At 42.3% G+C, this 24,595-nt stretch overlaps 1 long non-coding RNA gene across 1 annotated transcript; it reads left to right on the plus strand.

Moving 5' to 3' along the window:
• The first annotated feature begins 397 nt into the window (after positions 1-397).
• On the plus strand, positions 398-1,862 carry LOC144889172 (uncharacterized). Its single transcript, XR_013621629.1, has 3 exons — positions 398-578; positions 655-737; positions 1,739-1,862. It is a non-coding gene; the product is annotated as an uncharacterized LOC144889172 (long non-coding RNA).
• The last annotated feature ends 22,733 nt before the right edge of the window (positions 1,863-24,595 follow it).

The raw sequence follows: 24,595 nt of genomic DNA on the forward strand, positions 1-24,595 counted from the left end.
TCAGACATCGGTACCTCGTTCGTTTGAGCTCAAGGCCCTGGGCTGCTGGTCTAAAGTTTCTAGTTCTCGTGGCTTACGCACTCGACAGCTTTTAATACAGTGTACATCGAAAACGCGGACGAAAGGACATTTTTAAAAATTAAAGACGAGTATCGCATGTCTCAGTAGAGTGACACTCTATCCTATGGAGGTATGAATGAAGACGACAGTGCAGGAGGGACACACACAACCACTGAAATGAGAATACATCGAACCCTCATTGTGGAAATTAAAGAGGCCGAAGGACGATAATCGAGCCGGAAGGAACTGCGTATTGAGCCGGAAGCACACAAATAAACATAAATAGGCGATAAAACGCTATTTTGGAGCATCGTGTGGATGAAATATTATTTTCCCACACACTCACCTAATTTTCCGGGTGTTTATCGTAAGTATTTATCGACGATTTCCTGGTTCAGAGTCCAGACTGAGGCAATTTTCGTGCGGTTCGGCGTCTTCAGAGAAATGCGCGATTACCACAGCTGGATCGAATATCCGTGGACACCACAGCGAGAAAGATTACATTTCATCAAATAAAGGTTGGTGTATAACATAGCCATTGTTTGAATCTCTATTTGATGAGGAAACTGATGCATGTCTCACATGATACCTCAGTGTTGCTTTCACGGTTAAGGTGGATACCTGGAGATCGCAAGGTCCTGATTTCAAGCCCCTGTGACACGTTGAATTAACACCAGGTGGGTTCACTCAGCCTGTCATTCTTCATAGTCAAAAAAAATAACAAACAAGTACAGATACATTCGAAGTACACCGCCCCATGCCAAATAATTAAATACGCTCAACGCGGCATTGCCGGGCGCCATTTAATTGTATAAAAAATATTTGTGTGGAGCTCAAACTCAAGACACTGAGATTTTAAGCAAGTCACCTCGATCATTAAGCCAACACCAGGCTCACGATTACCAGGATAATGCGGAACAAATTACTTCACAGCCAACACCAAAATGGTCAAAATTGGGTTTTGGGTGTTAACTCCACATGTTGCACCACATACAGTGCATTCAGAAAGTATTCAGACCCCTTCACTTTTTCACATTTTGTTATGTTGCAGCCTTATGCTGAAATCGTTTAAATTCTTTTTTTCCCTCATCAATCTACACTCAATACCCCATAATGGCAAAGAGAAAACAGGATTTTAGAAAGTTTTGCAAATTTATTAAAAAGAAAAAACTGAAATATCACATTAACATAAGTATTCATACCCTTTGCTTAAGTATTCATTTGGACTCCAATCAAGGTGTAGAAACATGTCAAAGATGATCAAGAGAAATGGGAGGCACCTGAGCTAAATTTCAAGTGTCATAGCAAAGGGTATGAATACTTATGTCAATGTGATATTTCAGTTTTTTCTTTTTAATAAATTTGCAAAACTTTCTAAAATCCTGTTTTCTCTTTGTCTTTATGGGGTATTGAGTGTAGATTGATGAGGGAAAAAAAGAATTTAAACGATTTCAGCATAAGGCTGCAACATAACAAAATGTGAAAAAAGTGAAGGGGTCTGAATACTTTCTGAATGCACTGTACATGTTCACGCCAATTGCCTACATATGATCTTCATTTTGACCACGCCTACATCAAGAAGGGTTTGTCTTTCACTGGCGTGACACAATATTTACAGACACACCACACACCCTGTGTCTGCTGTTCATTACAGTTCCTTATGGCATTTTCCTTACAGGTAGCGATTCGTATCGACGAGGCGTGTGAAGAGCGATGGAGAACAAGAAATGTTTCTTGATTGTGGTTCTTATCACCTTGGTTCTGCTTCTGGCACATTTATTCCCAAAGTATGTCGTTTTTTTTTTCGAACGTCAATTCTCTTGTATATTTTCTAGAAGGTGGGTTATCGATACTATAATAATAATAATAATAATTCATTTATTTTGTATAGCGCTTTTCCAGAAGCCCAAAGGCGCTTTGACAGAGTGGAAAACATAATGCATAACAATACATGAAAACAACAATTGCAAAAAGACAAGAATCAATAGGGAAATATTTAAAGCAAAAGGAGGGAGAAGGAGAAGAGATAGTCAGGGGTTAAATGCTGTGGGTTGAATGTTGAATGCAGTGTTGAACAGGTGGGTCTTTAGTGATGTTTTGAATGTGGTGAGTGAGAAGGAGTCTCTGATGGTGTGAGGTAGTGAGTTCCAGAGGGTGGGAGCAGCGATGGAGAAGGCCCTGTCCCCCCAGGATCTGAATTTGGTCCGGATGGAGGGGGTCAGGAGGTTGGTACCAGCAGAGCGGAGGTTGCGGGTGGGAGTGTGTCTGGAGAGGAGGTCAGCCAGGTAGGATGGGGCCAGGTTATGGAGGGCTTTGTATGTCAAGAGGAGGATTTTGTACTGGATTCTCTGGGGGATGGGGAGCCAGTGAAGCTTGTAAAGGACGGGGGTGATGTGGTCACGGGTCCGGGAATGGGTGAGTAGACGGGCAGCGGAGTTCTGAATGTATTGGAGTTTATTGGTGATTTTTGAGGGTGAACCATAGAGGAGGCTATTGCAGTAGTCCAGACGGGAGGTGATGAAGGCGTGGATGAGGGTTTCTGCAGCCGTGGAGGAGAGGGATGAGCGGAGACGGGCAATGTTTTTCAGGTGAAAGAAGGCTGACTTTGTGATCTGTTTAGTGTATTTGTCGAAGGAAAGGGTTTGGTCAAAGATGACGCCAAGATTCCGGATGTGAGGGGAGGTGGATACTGGGATACCGTCGATGTTGAGGGCAAAGTTATGGGTGGATTTTGTGAGCGTTTTTGGGCCAATGATGATTATTTCAGATTTATCACAGTTAAGCTTGAGGAAGTTGATTTGAAGCCAGGATTTTATTTGAGAGCCGTTTGTGTGTGAATGTGTGGGTCGCCATTTTTCTCAGAGATGGCTGAACAGATATTCATCAAACTTTCAGGGGTTCATTCGTGAATGCTGTCGAGTGTTTTAGGCAAAAAAAAGATTTAAAAGAAAAAGTAGAAGTTTTTGTGGATTTCTCTTTAATTTGTGATTTTTCTTTAATTTTGGTTTAGTTGAATTTTGTGCCTCAGCCTTTGTAGCTATGTGAAAGGTAATCCATAATAATAGATGTGAGTGTGGGTGTGTGTTGTTGGTTGTTACCTCCACATGCAGGTTTCAAAAGGTGGAACATAGCCCTCCCAGGTCTCAAAGTATCCACCTTCACGCACGTGTGTGTGTGTGTGTGTGTGTGTGTGTGTGTGTGTGTGTGTGTGTGTGTGTGTGTGTGTGTGTGTGTGATATATAAATATAAAACAAACAAGTACAGATACATTCAAAGTACACCGCCCCCATGCCAAATAATTAAATATCGTACAGCGCGGCATTGCCGGGGCGCCTCTGGCGCTTTAAACTTTAAAAAAAACAAAATTAGTCATTAATCGAATAATGAAATAATTAATCGATTAATTGATTAATTAATTAATTAATACATCAAAAATAGCCTTTGCAGCCAAATCACCTGGTCATTGGCATGTCCAAATATCAGCTTCCTAACTCAAAAGGTGCCTGAGTTAATGGTCAGAAGAGAAAGGAAATTTGATTAATTAAATAAGTACTTAATTAATCGCTAATAATAAAATATTTTCTTTGCCTCTGGCGCCCGGCAATACCACAGTGCACCTCATAGGGGCTGCATTGGGAGGGAGAGGTGTACACTAATTCATTGATTAATTGTATAATTAAAATCAATAAAAGATTATCACAAAATATTTTCTTAATCAATTGGCTAATACCATAACAAAAACACTAGTGCTTCATCCGAAGATGTATCTTTTAGAAATTTAATTAAATAAGTAATTAATAAAAAACTAAATTATTAATTGATTAATCAATAAATAATTAATCGATTAATCAATAAATAATTAATCGATTAATCAATAAATCAAAAATATCCTTGATAGCCACATCACTTGGTCACTCATATCCAAATATTAGCTTCCGAGCTCAAAAGGTGCCTGAGATATTGGCCAAATGAGAAAGAAAATAAATAAATGATTAATAATGAAAATAAATAAATAATTATCATTAAAAAATTAAATTATTAATCAATTCGGTCACAGAACACATAAACCACCACCATTTCATCAGAATCTGCAACAGAATTTTTCTTTTTTTTTAGTAATTAATCGAATAATTAAATAATTAAATTGATTAATTGATTAATCAAAAAATCAAAAAATATCCTTGATAGCCACATCACTTGCTCACTCATGTCCAAATATTAGCTTCGAGCTCAAAAGGTGCCTGAGATATTGGCCAAATGAGAAAGAAAATAAATAAATGATTAATAATGAAAATAAATAAATAATAATCATAAAAATATTAAATTATTAATCAATTCGGTAACAAAACACGTAAACCACCACCATTTCATCAGAATCTGTAACTTTAAAAAAAACAAAATTAGTCATTAATCGAATAATGAAATAATTAATCGATTAATTGATTAATTAATTAATACATCAAAAATAGCCTTTGCAGCCAAATCACCTGGTCATTGGCATGTCCAAATATCAGCTTCCTAACTCAAAAGGTGCCTGAGTTAATGGTCAGAAGAGAAAGGAAATTTGATTAATTAAATAAGTACTTAATTAATCGCTAATAATTAAATAACTCCTCAATTAATTGATTATTCAAAAAACAAAAAATTCCGTTTTTGACAAAGGACATGCTCACTACTGTGCCGAAATTTCAGCTTCCTAGCTCAAAGGATGGCTGAGATATCGCCCGGACAACCAAGAAAACAAACAAAAAACAAACAAGTACAAATGCATTCAAAGTACACCGCCCCATGCCAAATAATTAAATATGCTGCAGCGCGGCATTGCCGGGGCGCCTCCGGCGCCCGGCAATACCGCAGTGCAGCTCATTGAGGCTGCATTGGGAGGGAGAGGTGTACACTAATTGATTGATTAATTGTGAAATTAAAATATATAAATGATCATAAAATATTTTCTTAATCAATTGGCTAATAGCATACCTAAAGCACTAGTGCTTCATCCGAAGATGTATCTTTTAGAAATTTAATTAAATAAGTCATTTATAAAAAATTAAATAATTAATTGATTACTCAATAAATAATTCATTGATTAATCAATAAATAATTAATAGATGAAATGATTAATCAATAAATCAAAAATATCCTTCATAGCCACATCACTTGGTCACTCATGTCCAAATATTAGCTTCCCAGCTCAAAAGGTGCCTGAGATATTGGCCAAATGAGAAAGAAAATAAATAAATGATTAATAATGAAAATAAATAAAAAATAATCATAAAAAAATTAAATTATTAATCAATTTGGTCAGAGAACACATAAACTACCACGATTTCATCAGAATCTGTAACTTTAAAAAAAAAAAATTTTTTGTCATTAATCGAATAATTAAATAATTAATCGATTCATTGATGAATTAATAAATCAAAAATATCCTTTGCAGCCAAATCACCTGGTCATTGGCATGTCCAAATATCAGCTTCCTAACTCAAAAGGTGCCTGAGTTAATGGTCAGAAGAGAAAGGAAATTTGACAAGTACACATACATTCAAAGTACACCGCCCCATGCCAAATAATTAAATATGCTGCAGCGCGGCATTGCCGGGGCGCCTCCGGCGCCCGGCAATACCGCAGTGCAGCTCATTGAGGCTGCATTGGGAGGGAGGAGTACAATAATTGATTGATTAATTGTGAAATTAAAATATATAAATGATCATAAAATATTTTCTTAATCAATTGGCTAATAGCATACCTAAAGCACTAGTGCTTCATCCGAAGATGTATCTTTTAGAAATTTAATTAAATAAGTCATTTATAAAAAATTAAATAATTAATTGATTACTCAATAAATAATTTTTTTTTTATTTTTTTCTTTTTTTTTTGTATACAAGATCGAGGCTCGTGAAAGAGCGAACATTAATCACACAGAAAGACAAACCGACACATAAAACATATAACATCGGGAGCGGTAGACAAGATGGGGAGAGAGGGGGAAGGACACAAACACAACATTTGAGAGCAGGGACCGAGAGACATGGAGACATCGAGAGATCTGAGAGAGGGCAAGGGCTTTGGGGGGGGGCATGGGAAGGGGGCGGTGGGAGAGGTATAAAACATATGGACACTGCCAGGACTTCCAGGAAAGAAGTTGGAATTTCAAACAAGGTGGATCTGGGGTGAATTAGTGGGGGTAGAAAAGATCAAGGTTTTGGATGGGGGAAGATAAGAGATGGTGGTGAACAGCTGTTTTAAAGACCTGGAGGGAGGAGTGGGATTGAAGGGAGTGAGGGAGTTTGTTCCAGAGCCGGGAGAAAAGAGGAATGAAAGAGTGAAGGTGAGCAGAGAGCCGAGATTTCGGCAGTTTAACCATCAGAGGGTTGCTGGCAGATCTTGTGCGACCTGTAGGAATATTTGGGGGACAGAGCACAGAGAGAGCTGGGGGTGCAAGGCCGGAGAGGAGTCGGTAGAAGACAGAAAGACCACCTACCTGCCTGCGGGGAGTGAGTGAAAGGCCCTCAGAGATAGCTTCATCGCGGGAGATTCCAATAATTCTGAAAGCTTTGGTTTCAACAGCGTGAAGCCGAGCTAGGTGTGAGGCAGGAGCACCGGCCCATAGGGGAGAACAGTATTCCATTGAGCTGCAGATGAAAGCCTTGTATGTGGTGAGGAGCTCAGGTGTGCTGAGGAAGGACTTCGCACGACGGAGGATGCCCAATCGGCGACTGGCTTTGGAGGCCAGCTTGGAAAATGTGGTTTTCCCAAGAAAGATCATGGCAGATAGTGAGACCCAAAATCTTGAGCGACAGAACTTCTTGGAGAGGATTGTTGAGAAAGTAGATGGGAGGGTTGTCCAGTCGATCTTTTCGGAGAGACATAGTAAGCTGTTCACCACCATTAATTAATCGATTAATCAATAAATAATTAATAGATGAAATGATTAATCAATAAATCAAAAATATCCTTGATAGCCACATCACTTGGTCACTCATGTCCAAATATTAGCTTCCCAGCTCAAAAGGTGCCTGAGATATTGGCCAAATGAGAAAGAAAATAAATAAATGATTAATAATGAAAATAAATAAATAATAATCATAAAAAAATTAAATTATTAATCAATTTGGTCAGAGAACACATAAACTACCACTATTTCATCAGAATCTGTAACTTAAAAAAAAAAAAATTTTTTGTCATTAATCGAATAATTAAATAATCAATCGATTAATTGATTAATTAATAAATCAAAAATATCCTTTGCAGCCAAATCACCTGGTCATTGGCATGTCCAAATGTCAGCTTCCTAACTCAAAAGGTGCCTGAGTTAATGGTCAGAAGAGAAAGGAAATTTGATTAATTAAATAAGTACTTAATTAATCGCTAATAATTAAATAACTCCTCAATTTATTGATTATTTAAATTTAAAAAATACCGTTTTTGACAAACGATGTTTTTTTTTTTTTTTTTTTTTTTTTTTTTGTATACAAGATCGAGGCTCGTGACAGAGCGAACATTTATCACACAGAAAGACAAACCGACAGACCGACACATAACCGACAAACCAACACATAAAACAAATGACATCGGGAGCGGTAGACAAGATGGGGAGAGAGGGGAAAGGACACAAACACAACATTTGAGAGCAGGAACCGAGAGACATGGAGACATCGAGAGATCTGTGGGAGGGAGAGGTCTTTGGGGGGGAGGCATGGGAAAGGGGGTGGGAGAGGCATAAAACATATGGACACTGCCAGGACTACCAGGAAAGAAGTTGGAATTACAAACAAGGTGGATCTGGGGTGAATTAGTGGGGGTAGAAAAGATCAAGGTTTTGGATGGGGGAAGATAAGAGATGGTGGTGAACAGCTGTTTTAAAGACCTGGAGGGAGGAGTGGGATTGAAGGGAGTGTGGGAGTTTGTTCCAGAGGCGGGAGAAAAGAGGAATGAAGGAGTGAAGGTGAGCAGAGAGCCGAGATTTCGGCAGTTTAACCATCAGAGGCTTGCTGGCAGATCTTGTGCGACCTGGAGGAATATTTGGGGGACAGAGCACAGAGAGAGCTGGGGGAGCAAGGCCGGAGAGGAGTCGGTAGAAGACAGAAAGACCACCTACCTGCGTGCGGTGAGTGAGTGCAAGGCCCTCAGAGATAGCTTCATCGCGGGAGATTCTGAAAGCTTTGGTTTCAACAGCGTGAAGCCGAGCTAGGTGTGAGGCAGGAGCACCAGCCCATAGGGGAGAACAGTATTCCATTGAGCTGCGGATGAAAGCCTTGTATGTGGTGAGGAGCTCAGGTGTGCCTAGGAAGGACTTCGCACGACGGAGGATGCCCAGTCGGCGACTGGCTTTGCAGGCCAGCTTGGAAATGTGGTTTTCCCAAGAAAGATCATGGCAGATAGTGAGACCCAAAAGCTTGAGCGACAGAACTTCTTGGAGAGGATTGTTGAGAAAGTAGATGGGAGGGTTGTCCAGTCGATCTTTTCGGAGAGACATAGTAAGAGTGTGAGATTTGTCAGGATTGAAAGACATGTTCCACTTGTTTGACCAGTCTGTGATTTTGTCCAGGTCTTCAGAGAGTGAGGAGGCTGCAGACTGCCGATCTGAGGGAAGAGGAATGGAGCGGCAGAGAGTGGAGTCATCAGCAAAGAGATAGAGAGGATTTTCCAGAGAGTCGGAGAGATCATTGATAAAGACCAGAAAAAGCACAGGGCCCAGCACACTGCCTTGGGGAACTCCAGCCTGAACAGGAAGGGGAGATGAGAGAAATCCATTCAGGGCCACACGTTGACTACGACCAGAGAGGAAGTCCGCAAGCCATGCATGGAGATTTCCATGGATACCATAGGAGTAGAGTTTGGTGAGCAGAGCTGGGTGCCAGACCGTATCGAAGGCACGTGATATGTCAAGGGAGACAGCTCTGATTTCCTGTTTGGCATTGAGGACCTCCATCCATTGTTGAGACAGGAGAAGCAGCATGTCCAGAGTAGAGTGACCTGGTCTGAATCCAAATTGATGATCAGAGATCAAGCCATTGGAGAAGAGGAAAGATTTCATATCCGAAGCAATGATGGATTCCATGACTTTGCTGATAATTGGGAGCAGGCTGATTGGTCTGTAGTTAAAAGGATCTGTTTTTGCACCTTTTTTGTGTAAAGCGGTAATGTTTGCTGATTTCCAGGATGCTGGCAGATGACCTTGAGCAAAAGATAGGGTGAAAAGAACAGAGAGAGGCTGAGATAGAGCGGCAGAGCAGGATTTTAGGACCCGTGGGCTGATGCCGTCTGGTCCAGTTGCAGAATCAGAGTCGAGGTTAGACAAAAACTCCTCCACCTTGTCAGGAGAGAAGGACACAGAGTCCAGGAGCAGTTGGGTTCGACTGGGAAAGGTGGGAACAGAGAGAGATGGGTTTGGGACTAAAGATTTTGAGGCAAACACAGAGTTGAGGCATTCGGCTTTGTCACGTGCGATGTCAACTGTGTGGCCATTTGAGGTAAGGGAGGGATGGAGGGGGAACAAACACCAGAAACGGATTTGACCAGACGCCACCAGGATTTGGAGGAAGGAGACAGGTTTGAGAGTTCGTTCTTGAGTGAGGAGAGATAGTGCTCCCTGGCACTCCTGAGGGTAGACACACACTTGTTCCGAGCTTGGTGGAAGGAACTGAGATTGCCTTCAGTTGGATTAGCCTTCCAAGAGGCAAAGGCAAGTTGTTTCAGGGCAACTGCCTCACCACAAGATTCGGTGTACCATGGACGGGAGGAAGGGTAAGACAACTGAAGACGAGATGGGATAAATCTGTGCATGAGAGAGATCAGTTTGCTTTGGAAGAATTCCCAGGAAGAATTGATGTCAGAGGCAGTGGAGATGGGAGACCAATCCAGACGATTGATGGCTGCTTGAAGCCCGTCCCAGTCGGCCTGAGTGAAATGCCAGACTCTTCGACGCTGAGGAGGCTCTCTGAGAATGGCCAGAGAGATGTCCACTTTGACAAGCACATGATCAGAAGAACCGATTGGAGCAGAAGAAGAGCAGCAGACATTAGCAGGGAAGTTTGTCATAACCAAGTCTAGAAGAGAAGAAACTCCATTGGCTGAGATCCGGGTCGGGAAATTGACAGATTGTGTCACTTGCTCACTATTGTGCCGAAATTTCAGCTTCCTAGCTCAAAGGATGGCTGAGATATCGCCCGGGCAAACAAACAAGAAAGAAAGCAAGAAAGCAAGAAAGAAAACAACAAAGAAACCAGAGTGAAAACTGAGTACTCTCTTTCAGCGTGCGTCACTGCCGAGCCCCCTTTGGTGCCCGGCAATGACGATTTGCAATGCCTGGAGATGGCATAGGAAAGGAGCGGTGTACAACAAGTACAGATACATTCAAAGTACACCGCCCCATGCCAAATAATTAAATATGCTGCAGCGCGGCATTGCCGGGGCGCCTCTGGCCCGGCCTCCGGCGCCCGGCAATACCGCAGTGCACCTCATTGAGGCTCCATTGGGAGGGAGAGGTGTACACTAATTGATTGATTAATTGTATAATTAAAATCAATAAAAGATTATCACAAAATATTTTCATAATCAATTGGCCAATCGCACAACTAAACCACTAGTGCTTCATCCGAAGATGTATCTTTTAGAAATTTAATTAAATAAGTCATTTATAAAAAATTAAATAATTAATTGATTACTCAATAAATAATTAATCGATTAATCAATAAATAATTAAGAGATGAAATGATTAATCAATAAATCAAAAATATCCTTGATAGCCACATCACTTGGTCACTCATGTCCAAATATTAGCTTCCCAGCTCAAAAGGTGCCTGAGATATTGGCCAAATGAGAAAGAAAATAAATAAATGATTAATAATGAAAATAAATAAATAATAATCATAAAAAAATTAAATTATTAATCAATTTGGTCAGAGAACACATAAACTACCACTATTTCATCAGAATCTGTAAGTAAAAAAAAATAAATTTTTTTTGTCATTAATCGAATAATTAAATAATTAATCGATTAATTGATGAATTAATAAATCAAAAATATCCTTTGCAGCCAAATCACCTGGTCATTAGCATGTCCAAATGTCAGCTTCCTAACTCAAAAGGTGCCTGAGTTAATGGTCAGAAGAGAAAGGAAATTTGATTAATTAAATAAGTACTTAATTAATCGCTAATAATTAAATAACTCCTCAATTTATTGATTAATCAAAAAAAAGAAAATACCGTTTTGACAAATGACTTACTCACTATTGTGCTGAAATTTCAGCTTCCTAGCTCAAAGGATGGCTGAGATATCGCCCGGACAAACAAACAAGCAAGAAAACAAGTACACATACATTCAAAGTACACCGCCCCCATGCCAAATAATTAAATATCCTACAGAGCGGCATTGCCGGAGCGCCTCCGGCGCCCGGCAATACCGCAGTGCAGCTCATTGAGGCTGCATTGGGAGGGAGAGGTGTACACTAATTGATTGATTAATTGTATAATTAAAATCAATAAAAGATTATCACAAAATATTTTCATAATCAATTGGCTAATCGCATAACTAAACCACTAGTGCTTCATCCGAAGATGTATCTTTTAGAAATTTAATTAAATAAGTCATTTATAAAAAATTAAATAATTAATTGATTACTCAATAAATAATTAATCGATTAATCAATAAATAATTAATAGATGAAATAATTAATCGATTAATAAATAAATAATTAATAGATGAAATGATTAATCAATAAATCAAAAATATCCTTGATAGCCACATCACTTGGTCACTCATGTCCAAATATTAGCTTCCCAGCTCAAAAGGTGCCTGAGATATTGGCCAAATGAGAAAGAAAATAAATAAATGATTAATAATGAAAATAAATAAATAATAATCATAAAAAAATTAAATTATTAATCAATTTGGTCAGAGAACACATAAACTACCACTATTTCATCAGAATCTGTAACTTTAAAAAAAAAAATTTTTTTGTCATTAATCGAATAATTAAATAATTAATCGATTAATTGATTAATTAATAAATCAAAAATATCCTTTGCAGCCAAATCACCTGGTCATTGGCATGTCCAAATATCAGCTTCCTAACTCAAAAGGTGCCTGAGTTAATAATGGTCAGAAGAGAAATGAAATTTAATTAATTAAATAAGTACTTAATTAAACGCTAATAATTAAATAACTCCTCAATTAATTGATTAATCAAAAAACAAAAAATACGGTTTTTGACAAAGGACTTGCTCACTATTGTGCCGAAATTTCAGCTTCCTAGCTCAAAGGATGGCTGAGATATCGTCCGGACAACCAAGGAAACAAGAAAACAAACAAACAAGAAACCAGAGTGAAAACTGAGTACTCTCTTTCAGCGTGCGTCACTGCCAAGCCCCCTTCGGTGCCCGGCAATGACGATTTGCAATGCCTGGAGGTGGCATAGGAAAGGAGCGGTGTACAACAAGAAAGCAAGAAACCAGAGTGAAAACTGAGTACTCTCTTTCAGCGTGCGTCACTGCCGAGCCCCCTTTGGTGCCCGGCAATGACGATTTGCAATGCCTGGAGATGGCATAGGAAAGGAGCGGTGTACAACAAGAAAGAAAGAAAACAAACAAGAAACCAGAGTGAAAACTGAGTACTCTCTTTCAGCGTGCGTCACTGCCGAGCCCCCTTTGGTGCCCGGCAATGACGATTTGCAATGCCTGGAGATGGCATAGGAAAGGAGCGGTGTACAACAAGAAACCAGAGTGAAAACTGAGTACTCTCTTTCAGCGTGAGTCACTGCCGAGCCCCCTTTGGTGCCCGGCAATGACGATTTGCAATGCCTGGAGATGGCATGGAAACGAGCGGTGTACAACAAGAAACCAGAGTGAAAACTGAGTACTCTCTTTCAGCGCGGGTCACTGCCGAGCCCCCTTTGGTGCCCATCAATGACGATTTGCAATGCCTGGAGATGGCATAGGAAAGGAGCGGTGTACAATTAATTAAATAAGTAAGTTGCTTCCGGGTTCGGTTGCGAGAGGACGCTGGCGTTGCATATTCGCCGCTTCTCCGACTGGATGGATGTACAGGGTCTGCTTCTACCTTTCTGACCTGACATCTCACACCTGTCCTGCCTTTTCACACCCGCACGTGCCGCGTGTTCTCCGGCTGGATAACGGAATCTGCTTTTGATGGTACGGAATACGGAATTCGAAAGGCCCGCTCCCGTTGATTGTGGCCGTGGCCTTGTTTGCCGGTGGCCTTGTGGCCTTGTTTGCCGCTGTGGTCTTGATTAGCGGCTGCAGTCGTTTGCCGCTGTGGTCTTGATTAGCGGCTGCAGTCGTTTGCCGCTGCGTTTGCCGCTGCGTTTGCCGCTTTGCCTCCTCGACCTTGGCCTCGTACTCGTCCCTTCGCTCCTGCCTGGCATGGCTCTGAAGTACTCCGCCGCAAGGCTTCTTCTGCTCAATACCCGCTCCACCCCATCATGCATCTCTGCCATCAAATCAAATGGACTCCTCCGACGACCCAGGTACATTCACCGTGGCTCCGGTCGCAAGTTTGTTTATTTGCAATCAGGTCACTCCATCCCCGTCCTCTGGTCGGCTCAGCGCACTCTCACTCTTCGTCCCAGCGCACCTGGTCACAGCAACCCACACGATCGCACCTCTTGCCTACGAACCCTGGCTAAATCACCTGAATTCATCCCTGATGTTCAAAACAACATCAAGCTCACCCTGTTCAACACCCGGTCCCTCAACAATAAATGCCTCATCCTGAACGAATACATCCTGGATAACAAACTGGACTTTCTTTGTCTCACCGAAACCTGGCAACAACCTCTGGACTACTACACACTCAACCTCACCACACCCAATGGATATTCCTACGTCAATAAACCACGCTCGGAGGGCCGAGGTGGTGGAATTGCCGTTATCCACCGTCAAGACATCAAGACCAACCTCATCTCCATCTCATCTGCTCCATCATTTGAACACCTGGCTTTAAAACTCTCTGGTCACACGCAGTCAGTCATGGCTGTCGTCTACCGCCCTCCCAAACCACACCCATCATTCCTGTCTGACTTCTCCTACTTTCTGACCCAGCTATGTTCCCTCTCCCCCTCAATCCTCCTCCTTGGTGATTTCAATATCCACATGGACTCCACTGACTCCACAATAACCACTGACTTCACTGATTTACTCACCTGCTTTAACCTCACTCAGCATGTCGACTTTCCTACCCATATCCGTGGTCACATTTTGGACCTTGTCTGCTCCACTGGATTAAATTTGCACCATCTCTATGGCTCCGACCTCACCCTCTCTGACCACTTAGCCATCACTCTGACCATCAACATCCCCGCCCCAACACCAAGGCATTATCGCACAATCAACTTCCGTAAGCTAAACGCTCTTTCACCTACCTCATTCTCATCCACCCTCTCTGAAAAAATGTCCACTTCTCCCTTCATTGACCTCCACACCCCTTCCGACCTCACTGACTACTACAACCACACTCTCTCCTCCTGCCTTGACCAGCTTGCGCCTGTAAAAACCAAAACAGTTTCTTTCACCCATTCTGCTCCCTGGTTTACCCCTGAACTCCACCTGATGAAAACTCGTGCTCGCCAACTTGAAAGACTCCGCAATAAAACGGGTCTCACAGTTCACTCCCAAGCCTACAAGGACCACATACAACACTACAAAGATGCCCTCTCCCGCGCCCGCTCTGCCTACTACTCTCAAATTATCCACTCTGGCTCCGGAAACCCAAAAGCACTCTTCTCGACAATAAACAAACTCCTCCGCCCCCTGAACACCACCACCCAGTCATTCACAGTAGACAACTGCATCTCCTTCCTCTCTTTCTTCCAATGCAAAATTGACAACATCTACAACAGCTTGACCACCGCCGCACCCGCTCCCCCTCCAACCACCTGCCCCCCCTTGTCCTGCCATCCCCTGTCTCGGTTCTCCCCAATCTCTCCTACTGACCTCTCTGAACTCCTCATAGGAATGAAAACTGCCACCTGCACTCTTGACCCCATCCCCTCCAGCTTTGTCAAAGCCTCCCTCCCTGCTCTCTCTCCACTTATCATTGCAACAATAAACTCCTCCCTGTCTACAGGCATCGTCCCACCTTCCCTCAAAATTGCTGCTGTTACCCCCATTCTAAAAAAACCTGGTCTAAACCCTGACACCCTAAACAACTTCAGACCCATCTCCAACCTACCCTTTCTGTCAAAAGTTTTGGAACGCGCTGTAGCCACTCAACTCAAACATCATCTCTCTGCCAATAACTTGTATGAAACATTCCAATCCGGATTCCGCTCCAACCACAGTACTGAAACTGCTCTCCTCAAAATCACCAACGACCTTCTCCTCTCCTCTGACGCTGGCAACCTCAACATTCTCGTCCTCCTCGACCTCAGCGCTGCCTTTGACACCATCGATCACACTATCCTCCTCACCCGACTTGAATCCACCTTTAACGTCACCGGCACTGCCCTCTCTTGGATTAAATCATACCTCTCTGACAGATGCCAGTTCATCTCCATCAATAACTGCAAATCCCCCACTGCTCCCCTCCCCCAAGGTGTCCCCCAAGGTTCAGTTCTTGGCCCCCTCCTCTTCATCCTTTACCTGTCCCCGCTCGGTCACTTAATCCGCCGTCATGGTCTCCAATTCCACTGCTTCGCCGATGACATCCAGCTTTTCATCTCCACCAAGTCCGTCTCCACCGACACCCACTCTATCCTGACAAACTGCATCACTGAAATAAAATCCTGGCTTCAAATCAACTTCCTCAAGCTTAACTGTGATAAATCTGAAATAATCATCATTGGCCCAAAAACGCTCACAAAATCCACCCATAACTTTGCCCTCAACATCGACGGTATCCCAGTATCCACCTCCCCTCACATCCGGAATCTTGGCGTCATCTTTGACCAAACCCTTTCCTTCGACAAATACACTAAACAGATCACAAAGTCAGCCTTCTTTCACCTGAAAAACATTGCCCGTCTCCGCTCATCCCTCTCCTCCACGGCTGCAGAAACCCTCATCCACGCCTTCATCACCTCCCGTCTGGACTACTGCAATAGCCTCCTCTATGGTTCACCCTCAAAAATCACCAATAAACTCCAATACATTCAGAACTCCGCTGCCCGTCTACTCACTCATTCCCGGACCCGTGACCACATCACCCCCGTCCTTTACAAGCTTCACTGGCTCCCCATCCCCCAGAGAATCCAGTACAAAATCCTCCTCTTGACATACAAAGCCCTCCATAACCTGGCCCCATCCTACCTGGCTGACCTCCTCTCCAGACACACTCCCACCCGCAACCTCCGCTCTGCTGGTACCAACCTCCTGACCCCCTCCATCCGGACCAAATTCAGATCCTGGGGGGACAGGGCCTTCTCCATCGCTGCTCCCACCCTCTGGAACTCACTACCTCACACCATCAGAGACTCCTCCTCACTCACCACATTCAAAACATCACTAAAGACCCACCTGTTCAACGCTGCATTCAACATTCAACCCACAGCATTTAACCCCTGACTATCTCTTCTCCTTCTCCCTCCTTTTGCTTTAAATATTTCCCTATTGATTCTTGTCTTGTCTTTTTGATTCTTGTCTTATATATATGCCGTATATCGCTGCTGTTTGTTTTCTTGATTCTTGTCTTTTTGCAATTGTTGTTTTCATGTATTGTTATGCATTATGTTTTCCACTCTGTCAAAGCGCCTTTGGGCTTCTGGAAAAGCGCTATACAAAATAAATGAATTATTATTATTATTATTATAAGTACTTAATTAATCGCTAATATTTAAATAACTCCTCAATTTATTGATTAATCAAAAAAAAAAAATACAGTTTTTGACAAAGGACTTGCTCACTATTGTGCCGAAATTTCAGCTTCCTAGCTCAAAGGATGGCTGAGATATCGCCCGGACAAACAAACAAGAAAGCAAGAAAACAAGAAAACAAACAACCAGAGTGAAAACTGAGTACTCCCTTTCAGCGTGCGTCACTGCCGAGCCCCCTTCGGTGCCCAGCAATGACGATTTGCAATGCCTGGAGATGGCATAGGAAAGGTGCGGTGTACAACAAACAAACAGAGTGAAAACTGAGTACTCCCTTTCAGCATGCGTCACTGCCGAGCCCCCTTCGGTGCCCAGAAATGACGATTTGCAATGCCTGGAGATGGCATAGGAAAGGAGCGGTGTACAATACCGTTTTTGACAAAGGACTTGCTCACTACTGTGCCGAAATTTCAGCTTCCTAGCTCAAAGGATGGCTGAGATATCGTCCGGACGAACAAACAAACAAGAAAGAAAACAAACAAGAAAACAACCAGAGTGAAAACTGAGTACTCTCTTTCAGCGTGCGTCACTGTCGAGCCCCCTTCGGTGCCCGGCAATGACGATTTGCAATGTCTGGAGATGGCATAGGAAAGGAGCGGTGTACAACAAGTACAGATACATTCAAAGTACACCGCCCCCATGCCAAATAATTAAATATCCTACAGCGGGGCATTGCCGGGGCGCCGCTGGCGCCCGGCAATACCGCAGTGCAGCTCATAGAGGCTGCATTCGGAGGGAGAGGTGTACACTAATTGATTGATTAATTGCATAATTAAAATCAATAAAAGATTATCACAAAATATTTTCTTAATCAATTGGCTAATAGCATAACTAAACCACCAGTGCTTCATCCGAAGATGTATCTTTTAGAAATTTAATTAAATAGGTCATTAATAAAAAATAAAAAAATTAATCGATTAATCAATAAATAAATTAATCGATTAAATGATTAATCAATAAATCAAAAATATCCTTGATAGCCACATCACATGGTCACTGTCATGTCCAAATATTAGCTTCCCAGCTCAAAAGGTGCCTGAGATATTGGCCAAATGAGAAAGAAAATAAATAAATGATTAATAATGAAAATAAATAAATAATAATCATTAAAAAATTTAATTATTAATTAATTCGGTCAAAGAACACATAAACCACCAACATTTCATCAGAATCTGTAACTTTAAAAAAATCGTCATGAATCAAATAATTAAATAATTAATCGATTAATTGATTAATTAATAAATCAAAAATAGCCTTTGCAGCCAAATCACCTGGTCATTGGCATGTCCAAATGTCAGCTTCCTAACTCAAAAGGTGCCTGAGTTAATGGTCAGAAGAGAAAGGAAATTTGATTAATTAAATAAGTACTTAATTAATCGCTAATAATTAAATAACTCCTCAATTAATTGATTAATCCAAAAACAAAAAAATACCGTTTTTGACAAAGGACCTGCTCACTATTGTGCCAAAATTTCAGCTTCCTAGCTCAAAGGATGGCTGAGATATCGCCCGGACAACCAAGAAAACAAGAAAGAAAACAAACGACAGTGAAAACTGAGTACTCCCTTTCAGCGTGCGTCACTGCCGAGCCCCCTTCGGTGCCCGGCAGTGACGATTTGCAATGCCTGGAGATGGCGTAGGAAAGGAGTGGTGTACAACAACCAGAGTGAAAACTGAGTACTCCCTTTCATCGTGCGTCACTGCCGAGCCCCCTTCGGTGCCCAGCAATGACGATTTGCAATGCCTGGAGATGGCATAGGAAAGGTGCGGTGTACAACAAACAAGAAAGAAAACAAACAAACAGAGTGAAAACTGAGTACTCCCTTTCAGCGTGCGTCACTGCCGAGCCCCCTTCGGTGCCCGGCAATGACGTTTTGCAATGCCTGGAGATGGCATAGGAAAGGAGCGGCGTACAATATGGATGTTCATTCGCGGTTATGCTGATTGGCTGTGTGGTGTTAGGTGCAATGTGATTGCCTCCTGGCAAGATTGAATAATATGTTGTATCGGCTTATTAAAAGCTGACATTCAAAATCTGATTCCATATTTCACGATCGGAACTCATGGCCTCAATAATTATGCTGAAATCTAGAGTGAAATGGGAACAAAATTAGGAAAAAGCTAATCAGATAATTAAATAATAGGTTCCACGAGACGTGAGGTAAAATGACTCCGAAGTTCATTTTTTCACTCTTTCAAAGGTAATTATATGTTTGATTTGTTTCACACCGTCCAGGGACATCTGTTGTCGTCTTTTTGGCTTTTGGATTTACTTTTATTATACATTTTTAACGTATCGTAATACATACCGGTACAACATGGAATCAAAGTTTCTTTAATAACCGTGCATTAAGGTACGACGGGGAGTGGTGGGAGTGGAGAGAGGGGTGGTAGACAGAGGGGTGTGGAGAAAGGACAGGTGAGTGGGGAAGAGAGAGAGAGAGAGAGAGGGAGAGACTTTTATGTCCTTTTATTACAAAAGTATAAAATGAAGATTTTTTACAGTCAAAACAAAATAAACAAAACAGTTACATGCAATTTTACCATCGGGGAAGTCAAAACCAACAAACCGTTAAGCTACCAAAAAAACACAGAAGGATATTTAATAAAGACTAGAGAGAAAGCACCAAATGACCCTCAGATATTTCACAAAAATCCTTTACACACCACATTCTTTCAAAAAGTTCAAGTTGGCTGGAAAGCGAATAACAGTAAAAATCAAGTTTTATCCGGCTCTCGCAAAAAGCTCTGAGCATTGCTACAGTATCTGTACTGTACAAGTCATTCTTTATCTTTGATTTTCTGGTTTTGTAAATTGCCAATTTTGCTTGGGAGATGAAGAAGTTTGCAAGAATTGTTGCTTGGATGTTTAAGGGGCCACTTGGCCCTAAAATAAACATTGGAAAATTGAAATCAATGGAAAGACGTGCAAATAGCACTTTCAAGAAAACAAAGAGAGGAGTTAAACGACTGCATTGAATATACGCATGGGCCAAGGTTTCTCTCTGTCCACAAAAGGGACACTGATCACTTGTCGCTTGTGAAAAGCGGTGAATGAGAGAGTTTGTGGGTATTATCCAATGTGCGATTCTCCATTGGAGATCACCAGCACGTTTTGGCACAGGATTTTTATAATACCATCCCCAGTTTGGGGAGAAAGGAGGAGTGTGTGGCAGGACTGCAGACCACTTGCAAGGTGCTGGGGCAAACAAGGAAGGGAAAAGAGCTTTTAAACATTGGAAATATAAGGTTTTGCGGTTACCACTGGAAGAGGAAAATGAACGGCCAAAATTTATTGGCTCCAAGTTTTCAGAGGCCGACAAAAGAAGGTTGGGGAAAGGAGAGAGGCTCGGCTCAGAGGGAGGTACAGGACGAACCAACCAAGGTTGGGAGGTACCGTAGGCATGAAGCACCACCCTTAGACATCTGTCTAGTTGGCGAGATGATCTGACGCCAGTCGCCAAGGCAATAGCAGCAACACTTAGCCACTTGTCATTTGCATTGTCTCTAAGGTGGCACACTTTGGTTATTGATGCAGCCACAAACTTTTGAATGAAGGCCCTGCTGCTTCCAAAACCTTCAAAAAGTGAGTTGCAAAACAGTGGCTCGTTGAAGAACATGGATCTCTCGTACGTAGTATGATCCCGGTGGCTTTTGAGAGCTTGCCATGCATTTAACAAACTTCGGTAGAAAGAGGGGAGTGAAGAGAGATCAAACATTGTCAAGTCCATTAGGAAAAGCTCCTTAGCATGACCGAAATTCTCAAAACGACCCAAAATGCAGCATGCAAGTTGCCTCCAAAGCACAACAGGCTCGTGCAAAATGGACCATATCGTGCGTAGACGAAAAGCCATGATTCGGCATTTTACATTGACAAGTCCTTGACCACCCTCAGGTATCGGCAAATTTAATCTCTCCGGTCGTAGCCAATGCATTCCAGACCAGAAGAAATGAGTGACGCTCTTCTGTATTCTGTCGATTAACCCAGCAGGTGGTTGCAGAGCCAAGACCTTGTGCCACAGAATGGAGGTAACCAGGTTGTTTATGACCAATACTCTGCCACGGTAAGACAATTGGCGGAGTAGGCCTTTCCATTTTATTAAAAGCAGTTCAATGCGTTCAGGCAAACCTTCCCAGTTATGCCTGATGAAATCTCCAGGACCTAGAAAAACTCCCAAAAACTTGATCCCATCTCTTCTCCAAGCAATATTTGCGGGGAGAAGCGGGGGTGAAGGGGGGGGGGTTGGGAGAATGGGGGGTGGGAAGGGGATTCGAGCCACAGTGCCTCAGTCTTTTTCCAATTGATTTTTGCTGACGAGGCTCTGTTAAAAAGTGCTAAAGCATGCATCATCTTAGCAATATCATCAGAGTTTTTGATACACACACATATATCATCAGCGTAGGCAATAGTCTTTATAGTGTGGTTTAAACCTCTCACAGTGAAACCAGTCAAAGACTTTCGAAGCGTGTTTAAGAGGGGTTCAAGGGAAAGGGTGTACAAAGCACCTGACAGTGGGCAGCCCTGCCTAACACCTCTTTTAATACAAAAGGGGGGCACAAGCTCATTATTTATGTTTAGCAGGGCAGATACGTTTGAGTAACACATATGTATACATGATAAAATAAAGGGTCCAAAACCAAATCGATTTAAGACTTCGGACAAGTATTCATGCGAAACGTAATCAAAAGCCTTCTCCTGATCTAGGAAAACAAGGCCAACACTTTCATGATGAATATCACAAACATCAATCAAATCGCGAATAACAGAAATACTGTCATGGATATTACGACCAGGAACACAATAAGTTTGGTCCATGTCTACAATGTTCTTTAGGAAGGGTGAAAAACGTAAGGCAATAGCTTTGGAAAAGATCTTGTAATCAGTACATAGTAGTGATATTGGCCTCCACTGGGAGATGAGTAAAGGGTCGCCTTTCTTTGGAAGCAAGGTAAATACTGCTCTTCTGCAGCTCAGCGGGAGTTCCTTCTTTTCGAAGCTTTCCTGGAAGACTGATAGCAGTTCAGGGCCAATTAGGTCCCAGAAAGATTCGAAAAATTCTGACGGTAGACCGTCGATGCCAGGTGATTTTCCTTTGCCAAGGCTCTTTAATGCGATGGAGAGTTCCTCAAGTGTGAGTGGTTTCTCCAGGCTCTGCCTTTGCTCTGGGGTTAAGGTGGAAACACCGTCAAATAAGTGAGAGACACCATTTAGGTCAACTTCTTTTGTTTTGTAAAGGTTGGAGAAAAAGAGTCTAGCTTCCCTCTTGATTCCTTCAGGGTGAGTGATGACAGAATTGTCAGGGCGTTTTAGAGCAGTAATTTGGGGGTGAGGAGCCTTCGATTCAAAATCAAAGAAGTATCGGGTTGGCGTGTCCAAAAGATTGAGCTGCTGAAACCGTAATCTTTTTAATGCCCCTTGGGTTTGGTTCTCAATTATTGTATTAAGGAAAGCTTTCTTTTCTTTCAGTCTCAGTTCTTGTTGGGGAGAAGAGTGAGTTTTTAAATTTGTTTGACTTTGTAGAATTTCCTTTTCTAAGGTAGCCTTTGTTCTACGTTCCTCTTGTGTTCTTAGGAAACAAAATTGTTGACAAAATCCTCTACATTGGGCCTTTATGTTGTCCCACCACAAATGCTGATCTGTAAACTGGTGTTTTTGATTTAATAGAACAGACCATACGTCTTTGAAAGCAGCCCTAAAGGAGGGGTTTTCTAAGATGGTGACATTAAGCTTCCAGAAAGAATGGCGATTCAAGGACAGATGTGAATGGTAATTCACAGTAATTAAATGGTGATCTGAAAAACCAGAAGGCAAAATTCCAGTGGTAGGGGAGAGATTAAAAAATGGTGAATTTATATAGATCCGGTCGAGCCTAGCTAGGGATACTTGGTTGTTTGTGATCTTGCTCCAGGTAAATTGATGCGTCGTGGGATTTTGTTGCCGCCAAAGATCCTGAAGCTTAAAATCCCTTATTATCTCTGCTAATAATTTAGCTGGTCCGGGATGGGGTTCCGCACCGTTCCTATCTAGGTTTGGTTGTAGAGTGCAGTTAAAGTCACCTGCCATTACAATACACCTGTGCAGGTCTATTTGCCTCATATAAGGCCCTAATCTAGCATAGAAGCGTTGCCGCTCAGTGCTATTTGAAGGGGCATAAACGTTCAACAAAGTAAAATTTGTGTTATTAATAACAAATTCTAGGGAGGCTAGGTGCCCTGGGATTATGTTTTTAAAGGAAAGTTTTGATGGATGGAAATGGGGATTCAAAAGAAAAGCCACTCCCGCAGTTCGGGAATTGGAATCACTAAAAAAATTGGTCGTTTTCATCATCCGGTTCCATTCTGCATGGGATGCTGGCGTAGTGTGGGTTTCCTGTAAGAAAAGTACGTCTAATGTTTTCTGTAGTGCAAGGTTCACCACTTGGAGTTTGCGCAGCTGACTCGCGCCACCATTTATATTTAAGCTTCCAAATCTCATTTTTTTTGTTCATCTTTTGCTCTCACAATGTACTTTTTCAGCCTGCTACATTGGGCTTCTGTGAAATGGTGGTCGCTAGTCCGGCGGATGATGTTTCTTGCCGTGTCGATAAACCCGTGCAGGTCAGAAAAGTGATCTTTAATGTCTACGTGTCTCTTTCTAAAAGTGTGGTTGAGGAATTTCAATATTTGGGCTGGTAAGACGTTGGATTCGCTTGTTGTAGGGAACTCCTCAATTTCTAAGATTCCTCATCTGACATGTCGGAACCACTGTCTGGGAAACTTTCAATTCCTGGTTCTTGGGGCTCTGAGGTAACTTGTGCTGTGCATGTGTCATCCTGCTCCATATTAATAGGAGCAGGAGGGGGTAGTGGAATTGAAGGAGCTTCGGGTAGTGGGAGGGGTGCGGGGGAAACCGTCACCGGTTTGACAGTTTGAGGTTCTCCATCAGTTTTACCAATGTGCTCAGGCATGTTATGTAAGACCGCCAGCACAGGTACTGCTGGGGTTAGAATATTTTCATTGTGCTCAGAAATTGGGGCCGCTGGAAGTACGATCAGGTTTTCTGCTATCACGTTTCCTCCTATTTTTACGATCGGGTCTTGATGCACTTCGGCATCATTCACAGAAGGATACGGAACAGCTTTAATTTTCCCTTGAGGAGGGATGTAATTCCCCTCCGTTGCATTGTGGGGGAAAGTCTCAGGTAAGGGCTGGGGATCTACATTCTCATGCATGAGCAGTTCGTACCGGTTGCTGGTAGTAGTTTGGTCGGACAGAGGCATTCCCGCAATGTTTGACTGAAAAACTACCACCTTTTCGTTACGAGGTGTAACTGAATCCTGGGGTGTTTTTCTCTTCCTTAATGAGGAAACAAGTGTAAACCCATCCCAGATGTTCATGTTCGTTTTATCAGCGGTCGTTAAATTTGGTGCGATGTCATCTGAGACAGTAGTTGGGGGAGTTTGACCGTCAGTGTTGGGAGGTAGTGGGGGGTCTGAGACAGTAGTTGGGGTAGTTTGTCCGTCAGTGTTGGGAGGTAGTGGGGGGTCTGGGACAGTAGTTGGGGTAGTTTGTCCGTCAGTGTTGAGAGGTAGAGGGGGCACAGTATTGTCCAGAGAGCCTGTCTGCTCGATCACAGAGGGTGCAGTTCGGGGACAGAAACGTTTTAAATGTCCGAACTTTCCACAAGTGAAGCATTTTAATGTCTCGGTTGACGCATATACTTGGTAGTC

Source organism: Myxine glutinosa, unplaced genomic scaffold (assembly GCF_964187855.1).
Source record: "Myxine glutinosa unplaced genomic scaffold, kmMyxGlut1.1 SCAFFOLD_1417, whole genome shotgun sequence".
Taxonomy (NCBI): Eukaryota; Metazoa; Chordata; class Myxini; order Myxiniformes; family Myxinidae; genus Myxine; species Myxine glutinosa.